The 8,498-nt window shown below is 43.0% G+C and overlaps 2 non-coding genes across 2 annotated transcripts; one reads left to right on the top strand and one right to left on the bottom strand.

Annotated features, from left to right (window-relative positions):
• Window positions 1–96: 96 nt before the first annotated feature.
• On the bottom strand, window positions 97–202 carry LOC142379525 (U6 spliceosomal RNA). Its single transcript, XR_012769745.1, has one exon. It is a non-coding gene; the product is annotated as a U6 spliceosomal RNA (small nuclear RNA).
• Window positions 203–5,374: 5,172 nt separating this feature from the next.
• trnav-uac (transfer RNA valine (anticodon UAC)) lies at window positions 5,375–5,468 on the top strand. Its single transcript has 2 exons — window positions 5,375–5,412; window positions 5,433–5,468. It is a non-coding gene; the product is annotated as a tRNA-Val (tRNA).
• The last annotated feature ends 3,030 nt before the right edge of the window (window positions 5,469–8,498 follow it).

Below are 8,498 nucleotides of genomic sequence, written 5' to 3'. Positions count from 1 at the left end.
AATATAAGTGTTTTCTTTAATGAAAATGGTTTCCTGCAGTGTTATTGTACAACGTTTGAGCTATTTAAAGTTTGTTATGATATCATGAGATTCCTTCAAAATGAGGAACGCTTCACGAATTTGCGTGTCATCCTTGCGCAGGGGCCATGCTAATCTTCTCTGTATCGTTCCAATTTTAGTATATGTGCTACCGGAGTAACACAACAGCACCTTCCCCCTGAGCAGTATTTATATGTCGCTGACCTTCCACCCCACTGACTCATGGTTGTATCAATAGAGCGGGAGAAGGGTTCAAACTGGGTTTTAATTGAGACAAAACACCACAAAAACAGGTCTGACTGCTGCTTTGTCCTGTTTCCTACCTGTAAGAACTCCTCCATTCTCAATTTTACTCAGTCTGGTACTGATTCTGCTCATTCAGCTTTGCTGGGATCCCGTGAGAGACAAAGGCATGATGGGAAATGTATGCTATCTGTGTTATGTCAGGCAATCAGGATTGGATGGCTGTAGAGAACAAAAGGCTGACTCAACTCCCGTCCTCCGACAGCCCTACTATTCCCTGATATACCACAACCCAGACCCCATAAGGTCCAACAACAATTAAGGGTTTACATAAGGGATGAGGGCTTTTCCCAAGGAAATAAGGGTTTACATAAGGGATGAGGTCTTTTCTCAAGAAATTAGGGTATTTTATCAGAAATAAGGTTGTTGAGGGATGTGAACTTTTCTCACACTTTTAATCACATTGTACATGTGTACAGTGAGAGAGTTTATTCTATTCTATTCTTTTCTATTCTAATACATTAAAGATTTAACTGATTAATAAATAGTGTTATTCAAGATCAAATTAATCACGCTGTTCTTTTTCATGTTGAATGGGGCATCATTTCTTGCCTGTGTATGCTCCAGGCGTGCGACAGCGCTCATCCCAGCATCTCCCTCGCACCCTTTGGCTGAGCTGGTCCACTGCCTCTCTCAGAGCACTGCCATAAGAGCGGAAAGAAGGTGCTCCTTTAACGGCGTCCTCCATCCGGTCATCATTCCAGCGCATCACCCCTTCAAGAAGATACGCCTGGAAATGCGCATCACTGGCACTGGTTCCTGAAGGGAAATAAACAAAGAAGCGTTTGTCACATTCTTACAAGATATTCACAACATATGACATACATATACTGTGAAGTATCTGTAACATGTCATAAAATTATGTTAGAAAATAATTGTCTTTACAACTAGACATTGAGACAAAAAAGGTAGTAACCCATATGTATGCAATACCTGGAATAAATCTGTTTAAGTGGAGTTGGAAGGACTCCAGGGCAGTAGAGACACGGGCACACCTGTAGCAGCACAGCTCCAGTCTTAAAGCGATACTCCGGAGTAGATTCAACCTGGGGTCATTTGAACCGTGATATCCAGCCAAGTAGCCCACCCGCAGTTTTTTCGATATTGGCTGAACATCAGCTGAGTTACTGAGTTATCCCGAATAGTTTCGTACAAGGGTTAATGGATCCTCGCAGTATCTCCAAAATCAAGACAACAAAGGAAGGCTGCTCAATTTCTCCATTGATAAAATAATTTCACAACTCTACAACATAAAAATTCATAAAAAAAACATGTAGAATATAGCATATACTTTGTTGTCTACAGTAGTAGATCAACCCTCATCTTACTTTGAAGCTCCCAGCTCCTTGGAGTGACGTCGACGTAGCTTTAGCAGCAGACAAGCTATCAGGCTTGTGTAGATAATAATAAACTCCTGGACTATTTTCAAACTTCCAAATGCATCGTTTTGTGAGTACAGACCGTATTTGTACTACTGTAGAAGTTTGGTGTCATGGCATGTGATTTTAGTGTGGTAATTTTGGAGATACTGCCAGGATCCATTAACCCTTGTACGAAGCTATTCGGGATAACTCAGTAACTCAGCTGATGTTCAGCCAATATCGAAAAAACTGCGGGTGGGCTACTTGGCTGGATATCACGGTTCAAATGACCCCAGGTTGAATCTACTCCGGAGTATCACTTTAATGTAGAGCCTCTGGGTCTTGGATGCAGCCCACGTGTTTCCTCTGCTCCTGCCATATCTGCTGGATCCGTTCATGGTCCAGCAGAGGAACGCCCACAGTGTCCTTCCCACTTGCACTGTCAAACAGACTGATCAGTGAGCCAATCAGTCTGGAGGTCTCCTCCACCCCTCCTGCAGTGCAGCGCCAACTCCCTCCGGGTAATGCGAGTGGTCACCGCCTCCTCCGAGATGTGGCCGATCCTCTTTGCTGCCAGCTCACCCTCCAAATCTCTGTCACTCCACACTCCCAAGCGAGAAATGAGGGGCCCACAGTGACACCCATCCCGGGTGCTTCACTGGGGGTAAAGACAGAAAATTTCGCCTCCCCAAGCACGAGGGCCGCGGGAAGCATCCATATGCTCCATCAGCCTTTTGGAGCATCTGGATGCCTCTGGAACATCTGGATGCTTCCCGCGTTTGCCCTCTTGTGGTGGTTGTAGGCCGTTGTGTGTGTGTGTGTGTGTGTGGAAGTGTTTGTGAATTTTCTGAGCGCACAATATCGTATAAACGTGTTTACGTGCACGCGTGTGCTACAAATACTGAACTGTAACATTTATATTTACAGCTACTTTAAACATCACAGAGTGTGCAAAAGGCAATGAGCGTGACTTTAGTAAGAATACACCCTCTGCTATGTTACTCTGGATGAGAGAGCTGCAGAGATCTTTATTCCTGCCAAGGAGTTAACATTATTTTAGAGCTATTTCCAAAACGCAGCATGTTCACTTACTAAGACTCCAGTCTTGTGTCGCGCTGATCTCAGTTTTTTCCCCTTTAGACCCTACAAGCAGGTCCCACTAGTGCAGGGATACTCACTATTTTTTTCACAAGAGCCACATTGGCAGAGCAAAATCAAGGGAAGAGCCACTTTTACGACAACATACTAAAGTCCCCTATTGCAAATATGCATTTCTACATATAAAACATCCCACAAAAAAAGAAACAACACAGCGAATACATTTTCAATTAAGACCATATTTACCTTAATACTGGGATGAGCGGGAGCTGGCATGCATGTCCTTGACTTTCTTCATGTTGTATTTGTAGTTTGTTGTTGTAATCATAGTGAGACATTTAAGATGAGCATGGTTTTTGTGCTGGTTTTTGCCCTTTTTTAATTAAAAACCGATCCATTGTGCCTGCATCTCGCGGTACACCCGACGTTTGCCTGCTCGTCCCCTCTCTGGCATCTTCATGCTGATTTTCGTTTGGTTTTTGTGCTGGTTTTTGCCCTTTTTTAATTAAAAACCTTTGTGCCTGCATCTCGCGCTGGCTAAAGGAGCTAGCGTGCACTGCAGTCAAGTGTGAGGTGGTTTAAGCGGGCTGCGTTGCCAGGTTTAACAGTGTGCCCCCCTTAGGAAACACCATTAAGCCTTAAATAATACTTAATAAAAATACTTAATACTGTGCAGTATTCGCTGTATGTTATTTGAAAAAATGTATTGTTATTGTTACCATATTGCAGACATCCCAAGTTCCAAAAACTCATTTCAGGGAGATGCTTATCGAACCCCCCCCCCCCCCCCCCCCCCCCACACCTATTTAATTATGGGGGTCTCTACTTTTGTCTATTTATCAACATATTCAATTGGGGATTTTTAAAAAGGCTGGATATAGATAGTTAGATACTGTAGCTGGCTAGTTAGATATAGACCTACACAATTCAGTAACTGAATGTGTATTGATACTTTAAATAAGTCTTTGATAGGTTTTGGTGTATTTTACAACAGCATTTAACCTACAGAAATAAAATGCAGATGATGGCGCGTTCAATTTAGCCTACCTCCACATGTTTTACAGTCATTAAGTCCGCCGTGCGCAATACTGAAGTCACTATTGCACACAGTGCACCTCGCCACGGTGTCATCATTCTTCACCTTCTCTAGACATGGATATACTTTAGTATATTCTGCTGTAAAATGATATATATTATCATTATATTATGATATAATATATTTTCGTTTTTTACTCGAGGATTCACCCTCTGCCATTTGGCAGGATGCACAGTTTTGAGTGGTAACTTTGGTGACTGTCAGAGAGTAAATCGAAGCCCTCCCACACCGAACGTTATTGGCTTATTTTGCTGTGATGTCTCTGTGACGTATTAGAACCCTATTAGCTTAATTTTAGCTTGTTTAGAAATATTAATTAGAATTTATTATGAAGCGCTTCTGGTAAAACTTGTTTAATGAACCCAAATGCTTCCATTAGGGGTACACCAGAGACCTCAGACTGCACAGAACTTAAGGATTTTCATGACTTCAATGAGGAACATGACCATTGAAAAAGGATACAAGCATTTGGTTTCCCTGAAGATGTTCTGGTGCAGCAGCATCAGAGCAGGAGACTCAAAGAAACTGAACAAAGTGATAAAGAAGGCTGGCTCTGTGCTGGGGACTGCTCTGGAGTCCCTGGAGCTGACTGACACCAATAAATGGACATAAATTCCACATCACTGACATTATAAATTGATATCACTATGACATCATAAAGTGCTCCCTCAAAGTTTATAACAGGACCCACTAAAGACTGATTTTTCTTAACTAACAATTTCTCTTTCTGTTTCCCCAGGTTCAAATTAGAAGGATCTCCTAAACCACCAGACCTTTAGGTTGAATCAGGTCAACCACCAAGGTAACGAGATAACTAGGTATAAGTAGGTAACAATCTCACACTTAACTTGTATTTTATAGCTTAAAGCTGCAGTCTGCAACTCTTTTTCAAGCATAATGCCTGGAACTGTCCGGGGATTCTGAAAGTGGTACATTAAATACCCCAATACAAAAAAAAATGAGTTCTCTAGGTCCCCTATATGTCCCGCTAGGTCCCTCCAAAGCCAGCAGGTTTGTTTACAAAATTGCAGACCGGACCGGTAAAAGGTAACCAATCAGGTTTACGAGCTGGGCTCTGCTGCCTGTCAATCACCGATTGTGCACGCGCGATACAAGGTAGGCTCGTCCCCACGCTTATTTATCTGGACTATTGAACTTCATTACGGGCTAGTCTACTTACTGTGTCTTCCATGATCGCAAATGACAGGTGAGTTGATGAATGAGGAGTCGTGTAAGCGCATCTGGCATGCCCGTAGACGTGCACGAGTTCTCATGTGTTTTGAAGGGGCGGGACAGGAAGTTGAATAACTTTTTATTTTTCGGTTAAAAAATAAGCATTTCTTGCATTTTGCGACTACGGAGGTCACCGTTTTCAACTTCAAGCGTTCTGATAGATCATGTAAACTCTTAAAATCCCAAAAAGTAGGACTTTACGTATGACAACAACAAATTTTGCAGACTGCAGCTTTAATCAAAAGCTCCAGTGGCGCAATTGGTTAGCGTGCAGTACTTACAAGACAGTACACTGTAGAGCAATGCTGAGGTTGTGAGTTCAAGCCTCACCTGGAGCATATCTGGGGATAACTTCTTTAAGTTACAATATTAAAGCTGCTCAGAGATATGATAATAACACTGCAGATTGTAATATGTGATTACAAGTCAAATAGGTAAGCTATAGAGCACGGTAAAGCTGTGGAGATAAGCCTTTGAAACAGACAGCTTTTGTCTACTCAATGTGTACAAATAATGGAGATTAGAAACATGAAGAACACTAATAATTAAGATTCATTTGGGTTTAAATTGCTCTCAATTCTGACACAAATATACATAGATCTTGTACATAGATAGAGGCGCAAACCTAAAACATTTCTTTATTTCACTTGTGGATAAAATGAAAACAGATTCAATGACGTGGGAGCAGAATAAATCCACAGTGTGGAGAAAGGATACATCTTGACTGGCTCCTTGTTGTGTTTCTCTAAAGGATAAACTTGCTCCAGGTGAGGCTTGAACTCTAACCTCAGCTACAAAGTACTGTCTAATGAGTAACACACAATGACCAATTGCACCTCTGGAGCATGTTTATTTATAAATGACCCTTAATCAAATCTGTGATCATTAAACCTCTGAACAGAGAAAATTCATCCAAGTTAGAAGTCGTTTCTTTTCAGACTGGTCTGGGGAGTTTATTGTAGTTATCTAAGCTCCAGTGGTGCAATCGGTTAGTGCGCGGTACTTATAAGACAGTACGCTGCAAAGCAATGCCGAGCAGTGTCTCCTCAGATGATGAGAACGTGCTGAGAGGTCCTATTGGTGTAGTTTTTAATGATGTTGACGTCCCTGACTTCTCTTTTTGTGAGGAGGCCGATTATGTTTTTGAGAATCGGGGTATTGTTCATGATGAGGAGGACTCTGATACAGAAAGCTGCACCAGTGAGGGCTCAGTGTACTCGTCCTCTGAGGGAGAAGTTTGTTGGTTTGATCTGGAGGAAAGCGATGCAGAGGACTCCGATTCTTCCGCTTCTGGCCCTGCCACCTCCAGAAAGAGGAGCGGGGAGGAAAGCGAAGAATCGCAGCCCGATGCCAAGAGGCCGAGGAAGAGTTGTGAGGAGAGCTTTGGAGAGGAGCAGTTCTCTGGAAAGCCACCTCCCTCAACCTCTGGCCTCGGCTTCCTACAGAGTGAAGGCTGGGATCCCACCAAGCACGGGGGGAACTGTGAGGCAACTCATTTAACTTCTGGGCTCAGCTACTGTGTGGAGTGCTATGTGGACTTCATTGTTAAGAGGGCGAGATGAGATGACAGCAGCGACTAAGACTAAAGTTGTCATCCGACGCCTTTCTTTATCCGGTCGCTAGATTTTGTTCTTTTAAACTTTAGGAGGTAACATTTGAGTCTAGCTGGACTGGTAACGCCTTAGGTAGCGTCTTGTTATTGATTTTCCTGAGAATGAATCCGTTCTTCATGTCGGTCAGTTTTACTGAAAAATGTCACAGTTTCTGTCCGTGACATCACAGAATGACATCTCCAGAGTTTATAAATAGAACCCCCTCCTCAAGATGGTCGCCACAACTTTGTAACAATGCCACGACGCAGACGCAGACAGGCTTCTCGCCCCATCCGCAGACGCCGGAGAGTCCGTAGGGCCTCTGGTGTCCGCAGACGCAGGAGAGTCGCCCCACGCAGACACTGATCGGCCTCACTTAGCATGTAGCAGTAGCATCAACAGATCCCTGTGTGACTCTCTCCTGTGGTTTTATATATTCCTGAATGTCTTCATTAGCTCTCAGATAGAAGTCCATTCATCTTAGCTGCGGATTTAGAATATTTTTCTCCTTTTACACTATATGCTAAAACATTTAGAGACCATTAGAGAGCATTTAGCAAACACATAATCAGATAAAAAAGTGGTGACGGTGAATCTCCTCTCTGCCATTCTCACAAAGCATCCCGCTGCTCATGGACAAAGCAGGAAAAATTATTTCACTGAGAGAATGTGACTGGTATCACAATGATTATGTCATTTAGCTGTATTCATACTACATAATGATTCAAAAGGTAGATAATAGAACATTAAGGAAAATATCACACACTTGAATGGAAAATCAAAATGTCACTTATTAAGGCTTCTCTTTAAGGTGAAACTTGTGGAATGAGCACAACAGCTTTAACAGCATTTACAAGTCCCAGCAATTTTTATTCAGAAAGCAGTGAGCAGAGAGTTCTTTATGTTCTGAAGTCCAGCATGAAGGAGCACTCCCAGTCGGGGAAGGAGATGGTGGTGTCGACTTGTTCAGCTTCTGCTGCTCGATCTGGATGTTTGTGAGGAAAACAACAGAGAAAATAATGAGCGGTGCCATTTCAGAGGTTTCTTGTTGTGTGTTTTTTTTTTTTTTTTTGGGATGCGTCTCTTACCTCTGCACCTATGTGATAGGCTCTGAGCTCGTTGGGGTAGTTCCGATAGACTTTTAGGGTGGAGATTGAAGGTGGCATTTTTCTGAAGGATGATGTCAGAGCCTTCAGGTGGAGCTGCATCTGTTTGCAATCAGCAAGAGGATACAAATATTGGCTGTCAAAAGCTAAAAATAAAACACCACTTCATCTTTGCTGCAAGTAGAGTTGGAATTTCAGAATAGTGTAGGGACAGTAAGGGAGAAGGATGGAAGAGTTTTTTCGGCAGGTGGAGTTTTTTCGGCAGGTGGATGGTTGACTCTGCTGGTGGGGATATAGGGTAGAATTTTTCGCAGATGGATGGCAGACTGCTTGTGTCGAAGAAAGGTGGAGGTTTTTATGCAGGTGGATGGTAGACTCTGCAGGTGGAGATGGAAGGTGGCGTTTTTTCTGCAGGCGGATGGTTGACTCTGCAGGTGGAGCTGGAAGATGGCGTTTTTTTGCAGGTGGATGGTAGACTCTGCATGAGGTTGAAGGTGGAGTTGTTAGCAGGTGGATGGTTGACTCTGCGTGTGGAGATGGAAGGTGGCGTTTTTTTGCAGACGGATGGTAGAAGCTGCAGATGGATGTGGAATGTGGAGGTTTGTCCTGCAGGTAGATGGCTGTTGATGGAGACAAAAACTGTATTTACTGATTCAAATATGAAAAAAAA

Source organism: Odontesthes bonariensis, chromosome 4 (assembly GCF_027942865.1).
Source record: "Odontesthes bonariensis isolate fOdoBon6 chromosome 4, fOdoBon6.hap1, whole genome shotgun sequence".
Lineage (NCBI taxonomy): Eukaryota > Metazoa > Chordata > Actinopteri > Atheriniformes > Atherinopsidae > Odontesthes > Odontesthes bonariensis.
Note: the sequence above shows the minus strand (reverse complement) of the source record. Positions and strands in the feature narration are given on the sequence as shown.